Below are 22,693 nucleotides of genomic sequence, written 5' to 3'. Positions count from 1 at the left end.
CGAAAAATAGAAGTGGCCCTAGGATTGATCCTTGAGGCACACCAGAAAAAACATTTTAACAAAAAATTCAAGTCTTAGAATTATGTATAATTAATAGCTAAATCCACAACACAGATGATTTTGTTGGTGCCTGAAACCTGTAGCGAATAAAACAAGAAACAATGTTTATAATAATAAAAAACGCACTGTGTTGGAGAAGCACGGCGGTTATAATAGGGTATTTAACTGCGTGAGGAAGCAGAATAGAATGTTATCACTTCATATGAAGCCCAATCTATACAAATGAGAGACGTCAGTGCAAATAATTCCGGGAAAGATGATAAAATAAGCGAAACGTCTGAAGTTGCAATTAGTGATTGCTGCTTCCAAGGAATCGGCATCTGCGATGACTGATGTCACATCCAATACCGTTTCTGAAATGGTTGAATTGATGGATACATGTGAGAAACCATCAGATGTTAATAACACAATTGAATTTCAAATCAAACTCTCCAACTGAAAGGTGATATTGGAGAAATAGGTACAAACCACGGAAGTGAAATAATACCAGACTCCAATGAAAAACCAGTTGATTTTGTGCCAATTATAGAAAATATCCGAATTTCTGAGCTTGTAACCGATAACTCAAATATTAAAGATGCAGAACCCAAAACGAATGAAATGAAACCAATATAGGTTAACGCGATAGCTCAGTGGTCGATAGCGGCAGATTCTCGGATGTGGAGGATTCCAAATTTTAATTTCAGTCGCAAATTGATTTGAATATCAATATAGTTTAGATCAGGCACTTGTAAAGATGCAAAATACTTCGTTGTCGCAAATCGTAATAAAGCGGAAATATGATAAACAGACTACCCAACTCTGACAAAATCTGACGGAGCAAGGAAAATTATAATAACTGTTCATAATGGTTGTGGTCTTTGTATATAAATATTTGTTTTTATAATGAAATATTACGTCAGCAAAAATCATAATACAAATCAAGCAGAACGAAGTACATAATTACATAATTAAATTAGATTGTGCATTGAATTACTTTTATAAACAAAATAATAGTTAATAATGAGAAATAGGGTTATGCATTACCGATTATTCTGCTGGTCTCAAAATAAATTATCTTCTGAACACGTCGTAACTCACTCATTATGCCATTAGTTATCAGCCTCACGCTTCGAAGGTTTCTTTTAGTAATACCTACTTATTGTTTTTATTTTTCATAATTCACCAAAAAACCTGAAATTTGGAAGACAATCGATGTGTTTTTTTCTTCACGGAATTACGTGAAGCAAAATGATTAAGTGGGAAGCATTAAGTAAATGACTCCAAACCAGAAACAAGCAGGTACCTACACAATATTATTATTTTCATATTGGAGGAAATATAGAATTATACAATTGTAACAGAAGGCGATGCCATACGTCGTAATGCAAAATCGTGTGTTTTTGGTTTGAAAATTTGGTCGCCTAGAAATGTTTCAGATACTTTAATTAAATACTGCGAATAGAATACATCTTGGCCTTTGAAATAATAGAGTATTTTTAAGATAAGTCTTTTTATAAGCCCAGAAAAAAATAATGTAAAGGCCTATGAAAACTGCTTTAAAGTTCAAAATCTCCTACTTACGAACCCACTTTCGGTTATAATTTTATTGCATAATGTGGCAAATTAAGTTATTTATAAAATGATCGGGAAAAAATTAAATATTTATGCCTGAACATCCACAAAATAAAATAAAAGGCACTTTTTGGCCATGTTTTTTTCTAGCATAAATCAAAACAGGCGGATGGTTTTATGCGGGAATTTAAACCTTATCGCCATCTACGTAAGGGTTGTTGTTGATAGCGGCTCAATTTGAAATATTACACGACGTAGTGCATCGCCTTAAGGTAGAAACACACTGGGTCGACGCACGAGGTACACGCATTACTACGTTCCCAGGTCAACATGCACACTGTTTCTACACACGCAACGCGTGACAGGTGGGTCTCTGGTTCTTAAGTATTGACGTTTATTTTTTAGGTTATGTTTATGTGTTTCACTTGTCAGCAGACGAGGACGATTTACTTAGTTTATTATTTAACTAGCTGAACCACGCCACGCGTTGCTGTGGCTCAGTCTCTGTGCAGACAGAGAAACAATAGCGCGAGTCGCTTTTACTTCAATCGCATGTTTTTACCTTTCACAGGTGACATCCATATAATATAGGTAGAAACACACGCGTGTTCGAATGCAAAGTTGTGTAAAAATTTCAAAGCAATGGGTGAAGAACTTTCGGAGATTTAAGATTTTTAACAAACTACTTTTATTTATATACATTAAGCCAACTGTAGAAACAAACAACCACAGATATAACAAACATATCAACTCGTTGGAGGCGTGACACCACCCCTTCCATCTTAAACGTCAATATGGACAGCCCGGGGAATTGTTCAAATTCTGTGAAATAATAAAATGTGTACCAAATAAGTATGTATAACATTTTTTCAAACGTCCTAATATGTATCTAAAATAAATAATTACTGATATTCACGGATTTTGTGATTTGTTTCATCAATTATTTTTTATTCATATTCCTTATACAAGAACGTAGTACCTACTTAATAATTTCTAAGACACATTATAATTTTAAATAAAAAATAATCTAGCTCCATTTAAAAATATATATAAAATAACTCGAATCGAATGACGACTAATTATATTACAAGTGGTTATTTTAGGCCAAAAAAGAGAGCAGAGACGAGAAATCACGATAAATAATAAAATATGTAAATTATAAAGCATTTCTTTCGTAAAATGTGACAAAACAAATAGAAATGGTGACAACGTGACTTGTTGTATGTTGTATTTGCGCGTTTATCATCTATAGGCAACAAGAGCGAAATTCAAATAGATAAAAGCTCTAGGTACTACGTCGTTTAGACCAGTGATTCCCAAAGTCGATAAAATCCCCCCGGGTGCAGGCGGTCTAGCACAGTAGATAGGCGTACCTACCGATTATTTTATATCGATTTCCCGAGCACGGTCGCGCTGTTGATATCCGGACCGATATTGATAATGTAATAAAAAAGAAATCGATATACGCTGGCGCATCTGTCTATGAATTGACGTTCCTAAACGTCAGACAGCTACGTAAAAGTCTAATAAATTGACAATGTCGAATTGAAATAATAACTGTAATATACATTAAGAGTTAATTAGTTCAAGGGGTATTTAGTCATAACTTTCTCCAAGCTGGAACGGAATCAATCAATCGTGTCTTAGATGATTTAATTAAGTCTATGGATCGTGTATACGATTTCTTTCAATTCTAAACGGAGTAAAGTTAAGGGCCTGCAATCCCATTTTTAACTGGTTTATGAATAATTTGAAGAGATTCTTAATAAATTAACAATATTCTAACTAATAATTTTTCTCCATATAAGATCTACGTTATTTCACCTCTATTCATTAATAGGCCAGTTATTTTGCATAACGAATGACATTATCCAAAAAGTTGTGCATATTGACAGGTTATCTGACATCTCGGAGCCCGCGCTAAAAGCATCGGCTTTGTCTACCGACTGTCGGAATCATATTCTGACCGTGCTCGCAAATATTGCTAACTGACCATAGATGACGGAATTCGTCAATATCGCATTGATACAGGGTCTTATCGATCTTTCGTGCTAGATACCCAGGGGGATCCATGGGAAGGTGGTGGCTTAAGGGGGGGAATTACTAGTTAAAAATGCTAAAGTATATTTTAAAAGGGGGCAGTGAGTCAAACGATAACCTTGGGAAACACTGGATTAAATTAAATAAAAAGTCTTATTACCAAGTACTTATTATCATTTAGAACCACTTCCAAGTCACACAGCACAGCTTTCCCGATGTCTGGAGAAAGCGTCACATACAAAGAATTCATTCACAAAACCTAGTTTATTTGTGATTTCAGATGTTTCTTTATTTCATTTAACCATTCAGAATTGAAACGTTGCTTGAAATGCCTTTAGACGTGTTTGGTGACCAGATCTGAAAAGCCAGGTACCTCTTTTTTTTTTCTTTTTTTTTGGTACAATATTTTTTTAAATTTCAGAGTAATCCAGTAATGTTGGCCTCACTGGGTGACTTACCCGCGCTGAGGCCTCTCCACCTTCATCTTCCTTATGTCCTTCCCCTCCCCACTAGCTTCAGCCTCACAACAAACCCCAATTGGGGATGCCATGTTGGAAGCAGTTAGAACTCTTGTGCATTATTAACACTTAACATCAAATCACAAAATGATTGCTTTCTAAGAAAATATGTATTGCTGACCGTCTGCGTCTGTTAGAAAAAAACTAGTCACTCTCATAATGGACGTACTCGTATTTGAGCTTTGTGTTAATTGTCTGCTTTCCATAGCAGTCAATAATAACGTAGAAAACATATGGAAGTGAAAATATGCAGCTACCATAACCCGTCGCAACGGCAAATATCCGAACACACCAGGAAATGTGACACACATATCTGATATGCAAGTACTATCGGCTGCGTAACAAACCAGTATACATAACACTGCAGTTGCAGTACACCAGAACGCCAGCATACCAGTACCGTATCAAGTGTTCCTTATAGGCATTACAGGGAAAAGCCGAAAGCTGAGTTTCTAACTGAAGCGCAACACGAAACACTGCGGCGGGAGAAGCCAACAACAGTAATTATTACTGAACAGCGAACAGAACTCAATATTAACAAATGTTATTCTGAGTAAACGGAAGAAGCAAAGAAAACAAAGCTACTGGTATTGCTGATGGTAGTGATGCAATCCCATCAACAACAATCTCCAGATCAATCTTCGAGTCAAGACTAATTGCTAATGGCGATGGCATAATATGATTCAGTAATTTTATTAAAATAAATTGCTAAATTCCCCAAATGATTGCTAAAAATAAAAGTACATAGGGCTAAACGAATTGTATAAATAAAAGAAAACGTAAAATCAGAAACCGATGTCACCAAGCTTTTATTTTAATCGAATATGTATTAACTAGCTGGGGGTTATCCTCAGGAGATAGACATACACCATTGCGGACTTTATTGTAGGCCTTTTTAAGATATACAATTCCGTAGTACATTATTTTGATGTATTTCATGAAGCTTAGCCAGCATTAGCAATGCAGTGCCCAAAAATATTTTTTTACGACTTGATTATAAAACATCGAATTTTCTCTACTTTCTATAAAAATAATATGCATGTACCATATATGTAAACCTTCAGAAAGAAATTTTCTAAATGATAGTGAAAACCCTATCAAAATCCGTTGCGTAGTTTAGAAGAAATAAGCGCATAAACAGACAGACGCGGAAAGCGACTTTATCTTATACTATTTAGAGATTGCCACAAGCTCCTTATTGCTTACTATATACCAACTACAGTGAAAAAATTATGGCATAAAAAATATATATTCGTATTGATCAAAGATTCTGAATACATAAGTGATATTATATACATATTATTTTACGTGGAATTTATAAATCATCACTTAAAAACGAATAAAACACCATAACATTAAAACACACACCGTTTGGTTAGTACGACTTAATATTCTGATTCTGACAAGTTCTGACATAACAAGCAGTCTACGTGAGCAATATATCTATGGTCTAAAATGTATTTTTTTTCGTAGTAAAGCAGATTTTTAAACACCGGTAAATTGTTTATCGAGTGCGGTCATGGATGAATTTTTGGACTTTGGTTCAATACAATAACATTATTAGTGACGAGATGCTAACATTTTTCTTGATATTCTTTAATTTTAAAAGCGAGTAATCTTAAGAACGAAAGACGTGTCGACTCCCATACAAAATACAGCGCCGGTTGAAAAAAAAACATAGGCATTTTGAAATTTGATGCGATTTAGGGAGACTATTATTAGGAAATGAAAACATTGAAAATTATTTTAACTATTAAAACTAATTTTGCAATAATGGTATAAGATAATAAAAAATGTATATATAAAAAAGAGACTGGAGTTCCTGTTTATCGTACGGATGGTATACAGATGCAGACTAACAACGCAGACAGCTGACTTACCTTATCGAACTCCTCTTATAACTCAACCGTTCTGCATTTCGTCTGTCTGTAAATTTGTGTCTTCCGTTTCCTTTTTAAGATGGTGGCCGTTCTAATGGTCCACCAAAGATTGTTTTTTCAAATGTGAAATCTTCGTGTTTATGTGGACTTTCTTATTCGCATCTTTTCAATAATATGGTACCTACCTGACTAAGGAAAGTTTGAAAAAATATTGACATTAAGATAATGACGTTTGTTTGGACAAATTGTAAAATTCCTTTTTTGAAATTTAAAAAAATGTAACTTAAAATATTTATGGTTTATAGAGAGAGGAAAGTAACCAAATATGGAACATGATCCTAATATGGAATAGCGCAATTTCTTAAAATAGAACACTCTTGCAACTGGCAACGTTGTCGGGAGCTTACGCACACACCGACCGTAGCTAAACACCACGTCTATCTACCTACTTAAAAATTTTGTGATTTGAGAGGAAATTTCGGTTTTGATTTATAATTATATTTAAATAAGAGAAAATAAAAAAATACTTTCTTGGACGCAAGGTCTACTGTTTACAAAATTACTTGTTAATAAAACTGTTTATTGATCGACAAACAGAGATAAATCGTTAGCGGTGAGAGTGTTCTCAATAAGATCGCCGGATGCGGAAATCGCTCACCACACGTAACACTTCCTCACACACACACGACCAATCAGACACACACACAACTCTACTCGCTATACATATTATACAGCCTGCTGTTACAACTTTCTGAATCGGAAATGAACACGATAATGCCGAACTTGACATTGAGATGTTTAATGCGGTAGTGAAAAGATCGCGAGAGAAACACTGCTTACTCTTGTTTTAAGACAAAAAATTTTCCGCATTTAGAATTTCTAGCGAAATATAACGTACTTTATTTGAACACACACTTTATAGCTCGTAACCCCTAAAGCCTCTGACAGTTTGTAGTGTGACAGCGTGCTTCTCAGATTGCGCGTTTTCATGGGGTGAGGAATGCCAAGGCGGCAGATGCGTCTGCCTACCTACTGTATTTGGACAAAAGACATTTGGTTGAGGGAGATCTGTTTACCTGTCGAGCAGGACTCTCTCGATCCTTCTCGAGCCTTGGACCGCAGTGAGAGGGATGAATTCAAACGTTCGTCCTGGATACACTGACCTGCAGATTCCTACCCCTCCTACCCTTTTCCTTCCCAGATCTTCCTCTCATATCTTTCCTTTAAAAAAAACGCTCCACACGAAATTATTTTCTTCTGGGTCTCCTGTGTGGGAGCTAATGTAAGAAAAAATCACTAATAATTAAGAGACGTCAGTGAATACCTATTATTATTGGTACCATTATTATACATATTTCGCCATAACTTAATAAAATAAAAATTTAAGAAAGTACCTACTTATGAAGTATCCGCGTACAGTACGCCCAAGAAGACCGAAAAAATAATATTAAAATAAACCAACTCAACGGGATATTTTGCTCCAAAGATGTTGTTATTTGTGCATAAATAAATCTACTTTCAGAAAATATATTTTCGTTAACTTTTTTGAAGATTATACCCATCAATGTAACGGTTCCATGATAACTCAGTAGAGTGACAATTCAACTACAAATTAAACAATTTTAAAAAGTGATATAAAGTCATTAGAAAGATGAAAAAAAAAATTTTACCTAACCTAACCTAACCAAACCTAACCTACTTAACCCAGTTAATAAAGTTTTTGTTTCATCACTTTCCATGACTTTATATAACTTTTTTTAAATGTGATGAATTATCATCGTGATGATTTATCTGGTCACCCAATGTAACATATCATTGAAGAAGAAGATAATACTAACAAACAAACGAAACATGAAACAGAACATCGACCATTGGGACCTAATTACAAAACATCGAATTTTCTCTACTTTCTATAAATATAATACGAGTGTTTTATTTATATAAACCTTCTGGAAGACATTCTCTAAATGATAGTGAAAACCCTATCAAAATCCGTTACGTAGTTTAGAAGAACTAAACGCACAGACAGACGCGGTTAACTATTTCATTTTATACTATTTAGAGAAAAATTATATTGTTAATTCAGAATTTTAAAAAATACGATTGACAAATATGACTTTTTTGCTATTTATTTTTGGGGTGTAATGCCGTGTTGCGCTAACTTCTTCTTTAGCCAACGTTTCGGACAGCATTGCAGTGTCCATCATCAGGGCAGATGTGTTATTTTGCTATTCTTGTTATTCTTATTTTGCTAAATAAGGAGTTAGCGCAACACGGCATAACACCCCAAAAACAAATAACAAAAATACTTTTGGCCATGAAAATCTTAAATCATATTTGACAAATATGACGTTTAATAATTAGATCCTAATGGTCGAGTGGTCGCAGTCCCGGTAAGACAAGAAATCCTGGGTTCGATTCCTAGTGCTCCATCTTTTTTTTATTTTCTGTGTCTTATTCTGTTTCATGTTTCGTTTAGATTTGTTAGAATTGTCATCTTATCCAATGAAATTTTCTTTCATTTGACAATTTACGGTTGTTATTTGCTTGATAATATCTTAATCTATGTTGCCTAGTGTCTTGCACTAAATCCAAAATTTTGGGACATCAGGTGTTGTTGCACAGGTTGATAGATTAATAATTATTGCTTCGCTAACCAAATAACTCAATATAAAATTGCCGTAGTAAAAAGTTAATCATAATAACTTTCTCTGAACACGGAAATATCTACTAATGGAAAGCAATCACACACTTTTTCACGCAGAAGAAGATTTTGAATACGCTACTTTCGTTTACTGAACCGAGCTAAATAATGATAATATAATAATATTGATAATTGAATATCTAATAATAATACTTTATTTTCAAACAACCACCTTGATGAGCGCCTTTCTTACATTTCATTTTAATTTCTATTTTCCGAATAAATCAGTTCATTTCGATCTAAATTCTACTGAGATTTTTATACGCTACTATAGAAAGAGTTTATTCCAAGCTTTAGAGCAGAGGTCCCCAAACTTTTTTGATCCGTAGACCACGTGCCGATTTTTTTCAGTTTTGGATAGACCCCTGCTTTTCTCAGTTGGTCAGTACTCGGATTTCCCATAATATTTTCGAATCCACGAACTCCCCACAAAATATTTTCAAATCCGTGTTGGTGACTACAGAATTTTAGAGAAAACAGTAATATCCCAATTCTCCACAATATTTTCAAAGCCAAGAAGGCGGGGGGGGGGGGTGGCTAGGGAATTTTATAATAATTAATTCCCCACAAAATTTTCCCCATATAGTTTGAATGTTTCGACATTTTTCACCAGATATCGGTACTTTGAAAACTATTCCACACGAAACCACAAAAAAGTGATATCCCAAAAAAGGCTCCCCATTTACATCTCGTGCACCCCCCATTTTTTTCCACAAAGATCAAGTGACTTAAACTGCTCGTTCTTAAATGGCACTAATTTAATTATTTTAGGGAAAAACACTTTTTGAAATTTATGCTTTAAAATATGAAGATGAATTGTTTGTTTGAGTATACACATACGGATTCTGAATAAGAATAAATAGTTTATCCGTATAAAAACTCAGTTCTTTCAAGAAAGGCATACAAATACAGTATTCATTTGAATCACCGATACAATATTGTATTTGTATGCCTTTCTTGAATGAATAATGTTTTAATACGGACAAAACTATTTATTAAGAATCATATTCCGTATGTAGGACGCAAACTAATAACTCATCTTAATATTTTAAAGATTTACTAGCAAAGGTGTTTTTTTCTTAAAAATAATTAAATTAGCGCCATCTATGAAAGCGTAGATTATTACGTATGTTTCATTATATGCCTTCAGTAAAAAAAAGTTCCCTAAATTCTAGGAATTCCCGTTACTAATATGATACGTTACAGGTTAATATTTCATTCGCTACACCCGGTAACAACGGGGAGCTCGCGCTCCTCTGCTGTCTATTATTTTTAGGAAATTAATTTATGGAAATTTTCTGATACATGTTTTACTTTAGGAGATATAATGGCTTTAGTAGAGCCTTCAATTTAAATGTTTGGAGGGGGACACAGGGGGAAGCAAGCGGGAGATGAGTGGGGACTTTGTTGAAAATACTCCCAGCTTTCCCCAATTTGTTCCAATTAGGGTTCATTTTTTGTCTAGATTGACTGGGCTAGCCTTGCCCAGGCCCGGATTCCGGAAGACACCCACAACAGGTGGAAGGCGAGTAGTGGAGACGCGGAGAGGTAATAGCGCTAATAATAACGGACCGCGCGGATAACGGGCTAAACTGGTACCGCGGTCAGAAAGTGAAAACACTCCTTTGTGATGTGAGAAGACTTTCACACTTTCGATATTTCGTGTGTCTCGTCGTAAGCTCGCAAAATAGACACTCTTGTTGTTTTCTTCGGGCTTTCTTATAAACACTGATATTCCATTAGCGAGCTGCCGTACTGCCGATGCGATATCCACCACATCATTAGAATGTGTTGTCGACACAGCCGGGAATGGGTTTTCTCGATGACATAACGTGAACGTCGTGAATCTCCATTGTCAGTCATCAGCATATTATGTATTGTGGGAAAATAAGAGAGCCAGTAAACACAAAACAGTACATCATTTTTATTCATAGCGTAGCTTTTTTTGTCAACCCTAGTTGAAAACCTAAAAATAAAATTACATTTAAAATACTCCTATTTACAAGTTATATAGCAAAAGATCTCGGAAAAAATCATGTGAATAATTATTTAAACATTTACAGATGATGGCTGTGAAACGATTCGGACATGGACTTAGACTTCTTTTACGTGAATACCACACAAGAGTCCCAACTGCTCCCAACCGTTTGGTGTCAGTGAGACTATGGCATCCCCTATCCCCTATCGGAGTTTGTTTTGAGGCTGAAGGTAGTGGGGATGGTAAGGAGATGGGGGAGAGGAAGGTGAGGAATAATCTGCATATTCAGATCTAGTCACCAAACACGCCAAAAGTCATTTCAAGCAACATTTTGATTGATAATGGTGATATTACACCAGGGCAATGGATTGAATCACCGATACTATATTGTATTTGTATGCATTTTTAACAGAATTGGGTTGTACACGGACAAAACTCTTAATTCATATTTATATTGCGTTTGTACGGGCGCAAACAAATAATTCGGCTTAGTATTTTAAAGCATAATTAATTAATTAATGCCATCTATGAACACGTAGAATATAAAGAGCTTCGCGTTTAACCTTAAACAGATACGATGGACGTATTGTTGTAGTACGTATCTAAATTATTTTTATAAGTAATATGAGAACCATAAACAATTTAAAAAGCCAAAAACTCTCAAGATGAATTATTACAGTGAAAGTGAACAGCAGCTCCTGCAAAACTGCTGATGAATGGTCGGAGGTCAAATACACCGAAGTAACTAACAATGTAGATGTTTCTCATGGATACTAATCAAAAACGACTTCATGGACTAAATATTTTATGTGGTGAGAAGTTATAATATAGATACCCAAGCCATAGGGCTTTCAAAATCTGTGAATCGGAAAAAAATAACCGAAAACCGGTAATTTCATTAGGTGAACTGGATAATATAAGTCTCCAGCATAGATACATTAGTTTTCTGCTCGGGTAGTGGATGAGTTTGCTAGCTTCGCTAAGAACTTCTTAAATGGATACCGATTGCTGACAGTAGCCGATAATAAAAATTCGTTATTATAAGTCAGACTAGTTGCCCGCAATAGAGAACAGGTACCACCAACACAGATGTATGGCAATGATGCAGTAAACACGAGATCCCTAAGGCTTACGTGTGGTAAACCATGTATGACCATTCTACTAATAAGGAGTTCCGAAAATATTGAAAGGCTGTACCTAAGTGTAATAACAAGTTAAATAAATGAGATGGTTTGTACACCTACACTTAGAGAAGATTGTCAGAGAAAAGATGTGCGAGGAGACTTTACAAGAAGAAGTCAGGGATTTCCTACCCGTAAAAAAACAATTTTACTATAATACATCTATGATTTAAGATTTTCACGGCCAAAAGTATTTTTGTTATTTTGGGGTGTTATGCCGTGTTGCGCTAACTCCTTCTTTAGTCAACGTTTCGGACAGCATTGCAGTGTCCATCATCAGGTCAGATGTGTTATTTTTGTTTATTTTGTTTATTCAAAATAACACATCTGCCCTGATGATGGACACTGCAATGCTGTCCGAAACGTTGGCTAAAGAAGGAGTTAGCGCAACACGGCATAACACCCCAAAAACAAATAACAAAAATAAAATACATCCTTTTTAAAATGTCATTTAAAAAAAAAATATATATATATAAATATATATATATACTATGTCCATGTATGTCGATGCTTGTGTACGTGATTGCCATATATTTATGGCAGAATGCATATTCATCGACAACGAGTCTATATGCCGAGTTTCAGCTCGATCGGATGACGGGAAGTGGGTTAATTTCCGCTTCCAAGATGCATTAATTCAATACCGAAAACAAAAGTCAATTCAAATAGGTGTGTTTAAAATCAGCCGAAAACCGGTAAGACTAATTAACCAGTTAATTAAAATCCCTGCATATCATAGGTATTCTTTAATAAAACAAATCCCGTCCTTGTGGATAGTGAACAAAGAACACGAGCACTGCTGGCTATTAGCGATGAGTCGTTCATGAGCGAGCCGCACAATTGAGCTAGCTCATATTGATGAGCCGTACGACTCCCGGTAAATCGAACCACGGCTCAATTGAGCCGTTACCTGTTTTTTTTCAGTAGATAATTACTACACACCCAAAGACGTGAAGAGTGGCGTAACGGTATCAAGAGTCGTACGATCATTCAAACGCTGGGAGCTGAGAGCTAGGAGCTGGGAGCCGTACCGGGAAAGCCGTATCGGGTGAGTCGCATCGCGCGAACAGAATATTCTCATTGCTCCTACGTAGCGAGCTCACGATTCCCGTTCAATTGAGCCGTCGTTCAATTGAGTCGACTCTTTGAGCCGTACGAAAATATTGATCTGATAAGCTTTCGGTCACAATTAACATAAGCAGTATAACGCATTACCTAGTAATTTAAAACTTCCGGCAACGAACAAAAAAACATTGGCAAAAGCTCTTAAAAGCTATTTCCTCAGCAGTTTCATTAATGACTAACACAATCTTTCTCTGGAACTCTATAATAACATCTGCGTTTATTTATTTTAATGTATTTATGTTGTCTTGTCCTTAATCTAATGTTGTCTTTCCCGAAATGAGTTTTGTAAACTCACTGGGAATAATACATTATAACTTTGTTATCATTTTGTAATGTATTATCTTGTAATAAATAAAAAATTAAAAATCTTGATTCTCGACAGAGTGAATAGATATGATTATTGCACGCAAGATCGTATTCGGAAAAAATCTCACGAACATCGCAGTTACCTCGTCAATTTTATCAATAGAATCTAGTTACATGCAACAAAAACGTATTTCGCAACGTCTTGATTAAAACTTAAATAATTTAACATTTTTCGGAGTATCTGAGAAAGATTAATCGCGATTACGTATCTGATGTACCCGGGCGGCAGCGAGCCGAGGAAATGTATTGTGTGTAGTTATATAATCGGTGCGCTATGTCGGTCAATGCCAACAAATCCACGAAGGTTGACAACCTCATTCATTAACTACTAAATAAAACCTTAGTTTACTTCCAAACAGATTTGTAATCTGCGAAACGGATATCTAATTACAACTTAATTTATTTATTTAGAACTACTTGTACCCCGCCACGTGTTGCTTTGGCCCAGTATGTTTGTGCATATAGAGAAAAAATAGCGCATGTTGCTTTTATGTTTAACAGACGACGCTGTTTTTTAAAAAAAAACATGATTTTACCTGTCACAGGTGACATCTATATCATCCCATACACACAAGCAATTGCTTATTATGGGAGAACATTGAAAATAATAAATAATAACCGTATCATAAAATCTTTTATCTTATTACTAGTGAAATATATATGTATATCATACATTGTAAAGAATTTTCTTGAATAAATATAATTAAAAAAAAAAAATAATACCTGTCAATAATAATGAAGCTTAAAAACAAACATTAGATTCAAGACAAAACATATACATTCCAATCTTCTTTACGCCCGTAAGGAATCTACTCACACACAATTATTGTTATGTTTTGCTCATAAATAAGCGAAAATAATATAATATTAAATAATGATAAGTACGAAAGCATTATTTATGTTCTTAAAAGAACTAATTTAGTTAACTACATGCATTCATAATAAATAATACCATTAAAAAAAAGAAGAAAAAAAACACGCGTATTCGAATGAAATGTTATGTCAAAACTTCAACGCAATCATTGATGAACTTTCGGAGATTTAAAACTTTGAACAAACTAACATTAACATTTTTATTTATATAAACTAGCTGTACCTCGCCATGCGTTGCTGTGGCTCAGTCCGTCTGTGCAGATAGAGAAACAATAGCGCGTGTTGCTTTTACGTCCAACAGATGACGCTGTTTTAAAAGAAAGCATATTTGTCCAACCAATGCCGTTGTTTTTCAATAAAAAGCACGATTTTACCTGTCACAGGTTAAGGCTGATGTAAGCGTAGTGAGTAAGATTAAGAAAGGGATGCTTAGATGGTTTGGGCATGTAGAGCGAATGAGCGAAGAAAGGAGTGTAGGGAGAATATACGATACAAATGTGAATGGTGGCAGAAGTCGGAAACGCCCGAGGAAGACATGGCACGATCAAGTGAATCAGAGAGAGTCGGGAAATGTCAAGAGTCAGAATAATAGAAGAGTATGTATGAGACGATGTATGAATGTGAATGAGGCAAGGAGTGTGTGTCAGGTCTGAGTTGTTTGGCGGTCCGTCCTCTCTGCCTACCCCTGCGAGGAAACAGTGTTATGGTTAGTAAGTTAGTTACAGCTGATATCTATATAATCGCATATTCGAATGAAACGTTATGTCTAAATTTCAAAGCTATCGGCGAAGAACTTAGATGGATAGATTAAATACGAGTGTCATTTATACGCAGAAAAGAAAAAAATAAGATTATACAAGCAAACAAGACGAAAGAAAAAAATATACACTAGTACAAAGTTAATCCGAAAGAAATGAAGATGAAACAAAAAGAAGAAAAAAAACCGGTTATCCGGTGACCTCGTTGAAATATGTAGGTACTACTAAAATGTTTGATTAGTACAGCTTTATACTTCAATAGAGGCAAATTAAAAACATCAGCTTACATGGCATAAGGCGTACCAATGGTGTGTAATCTATTTATTGATTTCTCATACATGATTTAGATTCAAGGCCAGTAGTAAATTTAGAATTCTCGAAAAAATCAATCGATTTATCTTACATTGTCTTTTAGTTCTCATTTTTGAATTATACAGGGTTTTCCAATAAGAGGTGTTATTTCACCCGCTATTTCGGTAGATGTTACTTTTGAAGCTGTCATTTTTTGACATTTGACAAGTAGAAACTACGCCATTAATAAAAATGGAACGATACACGCTTCAACGCATTGAAATTATTAAAATTCACTTGGGTGAATCAAATGCAAATCATCTTGAGCGATGAGGCCCATTTCCACCTCGGTGGCTTCGTCAACAAGCAAAATTGTCGCATCTGGGGCTCGGAAAACCCAAGAGTTATTGTTGAAAAGCCTCTCTATCCTCAACGTGTGACTGTTTATGGTCCGGCGGAGTCATTGGAACTTACTTTTTCGAAAATGAGGCTGGAGCAACAGTTACGGTGAATGGATTGCGCTATCGAGAGATGATTAATGATTTTTTGTGGCCGGAATTGGATGGTATTGATCTGGACAACGTTTACTATCAACAAGACGACGCTACGTGCCACACAAGCAACGAAACCATTGATCTTTTACGATTGAATATCAAAATAACACCTTTTATTGGAAAACCCTATAGAATAAGGAGTAGAAGTTGTTAGAATCATAGAATGTAGAAAGGGTAACAGTGCAGTACGGTCGTCCCTCGCGTGAGACACGCCACCGTCACCGTGACACAAAGTGGATGCTGTCGGTTTCCGTGTACCACTCTTTATCTCAAATACCTGCATGATAATAATATTAATGCTAATTCTGACGGAGATAACGGTAAGAAAACAAGAGGAAATCTCGCGCAATTTCATTATGTAGGTACTTTTTCAGACCGATTTTGGCGAGGAGCCCGGGGACAGTTCAAGCTTCGCACTACGATCCTAGGCTCAAATGTTATAACTTATAACATAACTAGCTGTACCCCGCCACTTTTGATGTGGCTCAGTCGGTCTGTGCAGATAGAGAAACAATAGCGCGTTTCCAAGATTAGGCGTTGATTTTCAAAAAAAGTATATTTTTACCTGTCACAGGTGACATCTATATAATATAAGTATATAAAAACACATGCATATTCGAATGCAACCTTGTGTCAAAATTTCAAAGCAATCAGTGAAGTAGTTAAAAAAAATTATTTATTTATAATGCCCTTGTAGGGTAAATTATAGGGAGTTTTCATCTCCCGAAAATAAGGACAACATTATTTTTTCCCACATTCTTGTGAGGCTGGCATCACTGTAAGCCTGCGCGCGATACCTCGCGCGGAAAATATTTTATTCTGTCTCCAGCAGTCTAGCCGTTGGATTAGCCCTAAATCTCCTCTAGCGTAAAAAACTTAATTGGAATTATCCGAATTCTCATTATTGCACTCTGGGAGTAATCACGCAACCTTGGATTCTGCGGATTAGGGAACCACAGAATCATTTAGCCAACAAACCATTTAAATTGGCGATGATCACAATCCTCCAAACCCTTTTTCGGGGTTTTTACATGAGAATATTAAGAAATATACATTATTTATTGTACATAACCGAATTGCTTCATTATCAATATTTTATATTTGTTTAAAGATAAATTGAAGATGTCCACTGACTTGGTATAATTGTTTCCCTCCATTAGTATTCTGGGCAAAGAGGTATACATATGGTAGTTGGTCCTAGAATTTTTGCACCAAAATAAATCCTGACTTCTAGTATTACGTTGTGGAATCCTTAAGCTTATTAATTCTGGCAAAACCGGACTATCAACTAAATCATTTAGAATTTTATACATAAATACCGGTGACCGGATAAATCATCACAATGATAATTCATCACATCTTTAGAAATTTATATAAAGTCATGGAAAGTGATGAAACAAAAACTTTATTAACTGGGTTAAGTAGGTTAGGTTAGGTTAGGTTAAAAAAAATAATTTCATCGTTTCTAATGACTTTATATCACTTTTTAAAAGTGTGTTGAATTGTTACTGTGTTGAGTTATCATGGAACCATAAATACCAAGTCAGTGAAAATTATTTTGAAGAAACGAAACTAATTTTTATTTGTTTAGATTAAATATTTGGATAAGTAATCTGTCAATTTCCATTGAATCCTTTTTTGTTCATCAGAATTTAAACTCCATTTACCAATAGTCTAGAGCAGCGTTTCCCAAAAGGTGTTCCGCGGAACCCTGGGGTTCCGTAAAAGCATCACAAGGGTTCCGCGTTCCATCCAGATTTAACGTATGTATTTAACAACAAAAATAATGCGCACGGGAGCTAGATCCAGCGCGCTTGACCGCCGTCGCCTCCTGCCGCCACCCACGACCCGTATCGCCCGCCGCCAGCTCAGTCGACTCGTGAGTGGTTCATTTATGGTCGACTCTATGACTGTGACATGAGAGAACGTGTGTGTTCTCGTTCTTTTTTAATTCGCGTGAACTTACAAAGGTGACATTCCAGTGATATTGTTATTCCTGTTCTTATAATCTTGTACTTACGATATCCGTTTTAGGTAAGTATTTTTTTTATTTGTTACCAATTGCAGATAGTGCCAAAACAAATAAAAACGATTTATTCATATTCATGTATTTTTTTTTTATTTCAGCCTTTATTAAAAAATGGATAACTGGCTTAAGACAGGGCGCTTACAAAGTGGCATTAGTGCTTCATCAAGTTCATCGTCAGCAAATAATGAAAGTATTTCAGAAGAAGCTGTTGATTTATCCGTAAGTAAATTATACTTACCTAGCAATAGTAATCATTTATGCCCAGTTCATGAACATATTTTGATTGGTGACAACCGTGACAACCCTGACAAATTACTTTAATGTAGTATAACTGACGCATGGGTTTTCGACTCTAGCCTTTTAAACAGCAAATGCCATCTAATTTTGATATAAATGAATCACGCCCGAAAAAGGGGTCAAATTCCAGACTATGCCAAAGGAAGATTTGGGGTGGGACTGTTCTTTTTAGCCAACACCAAACTGCATATTGCCGTCACATTACTATTGTTTTTTTTATTTCATTCCAGGATATCGTAAATACTGAAGGATATTGTCCTGAGCAGGATAGACAAAATACACAAACGACTAAAAGGGCTGGGCAATCTCAGGACAACACTACTTCAAAAAAGAGAAAATATGACGAATCTTACTTGTCCTTTGGATTTATTTCTGTAGGAATGCTTGAGAATCCGGATGGTCAATGCGTTATCTGCAACAAAATCATATGTAATAGCTCTCTGGCACCTGCAAAGCTAAAACGACATCTTAATACCAACCACCCGCAATTAAAAGACAAAAGCTTAGATTTTTTTAAAAGATACAAAGATGCACATAAAACCAGTGTGGCTGCTTTACATAAATATGCTAAAACTGATAACGAGAATGCCACCGAAGCATCATTCCTGTTAAGTTACAGGATTGCTCGTGCTGGCAAACCACACACGATTGCAGAGACTTTAATAAAACCCTGTATGACAGAAATTGTCAAGTGTGTACTTGGCGAAGAAGCAGCGAAGAAAGTTGCAGCAGTTCAGAGTTCCAATAATGTCATATCTGATCGAATCCATAAAATATCTGACCACATTGAAGATGAATTGATTTGTAGATTGAAAAGTAGTGAAATGTTTGCAATGCAACTCGACGAAAGTACAGATGTCGCTGGACTATCAATACTGCTTGTTTTCGTAAGAACGCCCTTCGGGAGATCTATTGAAGAGGATTTGTTTATTTATGCTCCTTTGAAGACCAACACCACTGGAGAAGAAATTTTCAAAGTCATTGATAATAACATGAATGTACATAACATTCATTGGAACAAATGTGTCGATGTATGTAGCGATGGAGCTGCCGCTTTGACTGGCAAAATAAAAGGTACTGTAACAAGAATTAAGAATGTTTCACCTAAATAAAGCAGCAGTCACTGCATTTTACATCGACATGCCCTTTTCGTAAAAAAAATACCACACGAGGTAAACAAAGTTCTCGATCAAGCCGTACAAATTGTGAATTACTTTAAATCACGTCCACTCCAATTGAGACTTTTTAAAAAAGTGTGTGAAGATATAGGAAGTCAGCATCAATCACTTCTTCTTCACACGGAAGTAAGATGGCTTTACAAAGGAAAAGTATTCTCAAGATTGTTTGAATTGCGCAACGAACTAGTGGTATTTTTTTTCCAAAGAATCGCTTTCTTCATCTTTGAGTGGTCTTGTTCAACTATTGCACGACGAGCAATGGCTAATGAAACTGACGTATTTGGCAGACATATTTGATAAACTGAATGTAATTTGCAAGTTAGTAAGTTTGTAAGTTATTGCAAGGAAGAAACACAAATAATTTTACAGTAAACGGCAAAATCTCTTCTCTTAGAAAGAAACTTGTCTTCTGGATAGAATGTGTTGAACAGAAACAGTACCAACGTTTTACTCTTTTAAACGAGTTTCTGGAAAAAAATGAGTTGCAAGTAACCTCAGATGTTGAAAAATGCATTTACGAACATTTGATGGCCCTCAACAAATCTCTGGAAGAGTATTTTCATGAAAAAAACATGCAGGACATTGACTGGGTACAGAATCCATTCCTAGTTCACAGGAAACCGTCGACTCTTACAGCAACAGAGAACGAGGCTTTGATTGATATCATGTGTTCTTCTTCCTTACAACAAAAGTTTAATTCAGAAAAAACTTATCTGGATGAGTTTTGGATTGGACTTAAAAACGAATATCCAGAAGTCGTCAAGAAGGCTATCACAGTTTTGTTACCGTTTGTGACCACTTACCGATGTGAAACTGGTTTTTCGGCTTACGCTTACACAAAAAACAAATACAGAAACAGACTGGATGCAGCTCCAGATATTCGTATTCAGCTGTCATAAAGCCTGATTTCAATGCTATTTTAACAAAAAATGTAAAAAGATATCACTCTTTACATTAAATTTAGTTTTACACAAAACTTTTGATCTTTCTTTTCATGGTAAACATGAAAGTATTCAAACTACAAGTTTATCTTTTTCTTATAAAAATAGGGTTCCGCCTAGAAAAGTATGATCGATAAGGGTTCCGGGGCGAAAAAAAATTGGGAAACGCTGGTCTAGAGTTAGAAAAGCACACAAGTCTTAACAAATTATACAGTAACTACAACAGTAAAACAATGGTGTGCTTTGTTAAAGGGTGTGAGGTAAATGTGTGGATGAATTACTTGTGTATGTGTATTTATTGTATTATATTTGTGTTACCTCACTCATAGTGCAAAGAGATATGTAGGCTATAAGTTACGTATTTCGTTTATAAGCTGTAATACTCGTAGATACAAGTTTTTTCTTACTTGAGAAACTAACTGTTTTTATAGCACCGACAATTTAACGTGGAACACGTTGAACCAGGTTGACAGCCTACCTGTCGTGGCGTGGATCAGATACCTTCGACAGACAAATACGTGAGTAATTAAAGATTCAAGAGGGAGTAGAATTCTCATACAAGTGTCTTCCAATCCCATAATTATCGGGTAATCGCGATACGAAAAAGAAAAGGTGCAAAAACGAAATAGCTGGACAGCTGATAACTAGGTACATCATTCAGCAAACATGATCAAATCTCTCTGCAGCTTTCTAGTAGCGGAGCAAGTGAAACTGGCCGCCGTGTGGCTAGTGGCTAGTGACTAGTGGATGTGTGCATTGCGCCTCGTGCAGCAGGCGGTACTCTGTACTCTGGTACAGCTGCTGGGATTCATCTCGGGGACTAGCAGTCTCCCTACCAGAGGCGGCTCGTGACTAAAATAGCCAGCAAGCATTTCACTTTTAAAATGTACCCATCATACTACCATTGCAACATTCTTCAAGACAATATCAACAAATTATTAATTTGGTTTAATGAAAATAGACTTTACATAAATATCTCAAAATGTCAAATAGTTAGATTTTCTCGAATAAAAAATCCAGTGATTTTTAATTACGACATTGAAAAACAATTCTCTTGAGACATTAACACAAATGAAAGATTTAGGCATCACTTTTCAATCAAATCTTTCATTTGTAAACCACATAACAGAAATCTCTAATAAGGGCTAACCTAAGTCTAACCAGAAATTTTAACAATATAAAGTGTTTTAAATTGTTATAATTTGCCTATGTAAGAAGTCAACTTGACTACAATTCTGCTGTCTGGAACCCACATTATAATATACATGTACAAGCTGTTGAAAGAATACAAAACAAATTCTTACGTTTTATAAATTTTAAAATTGGTATTCCTGCAATTATGTTGAACTACAACACTCTGTTAAATTATATGAATATGCTCAAATTGTCAGACAGAAGAATTTTCACTGACTAGGTATTTCTATATAAAATTCTAAATTATTTAGTTGATTGTCCGGTATTGCTAGAATTGATAAGCTTCCGGATTCCACAACGTAATACTAGAAGTCAGGATTTATTTCAGTGCAGAAATTCTGGGACTACCTACCATATGTATTCCTCTTTGCCCAGAATACTAATGGAGGGAAACAATTATACCAAGTCAGCGGAAATCTTCAATTGATCTTTAAACAAATATAAAATGTTGTTAATGAAGCAATTCAGTTATGTACAATAAATAATGTATATTTCTTAATATCCTTATGTAAAAGCCGCGAAAAGGTGCGTTAATTAAGGTAGCACAATAAATTAATTGGGGTACTGCAATTCATTCAATCCACTATCAAGTTACATTGATAAAATAATCGAATAAATAATACTACCTCTTCAGCGGTCGCAAAATCATCTCGAGAGTAAAAGACACGCAATTCATCGCTGAAAATCTCGCGAAACTAGGGATGAGTCGTTTATGAACGAGCCGAAAAATTGAGCTAGCTCTTTTTGATGAGCCGTATTCTTACGACTCCCGGTAAACCGTACCCCGGCTCAATTGAACGATTACTCTTTTTTATCAGGAAATATTTTAGAAAAAAGCGTCACTAAAATTATCCATGTATTAATTGTTATTACATAATCAAAGACGTTAACGGCGTCTGACGGTCCGACATCTGGACTTAGATATATGCATTTATATACAAATAGAGTCTACATTCCTTCAAATATCTATGTGACATGTTCCCGTGCGGGAAGTAGGAAGGGGGGTGTGGCGCGCGTCGATGTCCCCCGAATCCTTCCTTCCGATCGCGAAAGAACCCAATGAACAAGTCGAAGGATACCGGCGGCCGCGCGCCACCATGCAAATGCTTGTTTTTATCATTAATAATATACACGACTGATTATGGTAAAACACTATATACAAAAAGGAAGGT

At 35.6% G+C, this 22,693-nt stretch overlaps 1 protein-coding gene across 1 annotated transcript in view; it reads right to left on the bottom strand.

Annotated features, from left to right (window-relative positions):
- Positions 1 to 22,693, bottom strand: part of Setd3 (SET domain containing 3) — a 71,919-nt gene that overhangs the window by 9,323 nt on the left and 39,903 nt on the right. The gene's annotated exons all lie outside the window — the stretch shown is intronic.

This window comes from Hesperophylax consimilis, chromosome 18 (genome assembly GCF_061612785.1).
Source record: "Hesperophylax consimilis isolate HC1 chromosome 18, BYU_Hcon_1.0, whole genome shotgun sequence".
NCBI classification, from domain to species: domain Eukaryota; kingdom Metazoa; phylum Arthropoda; class Insecta; order Trichoptera; family Limnephilidae; genus Hesperophylax; species Hesperophylax consimilis.
Note: the sequence above shows the minus strand (reverse complement) of the source record. Positions and strands in the feature narration are given on the sequence as shown.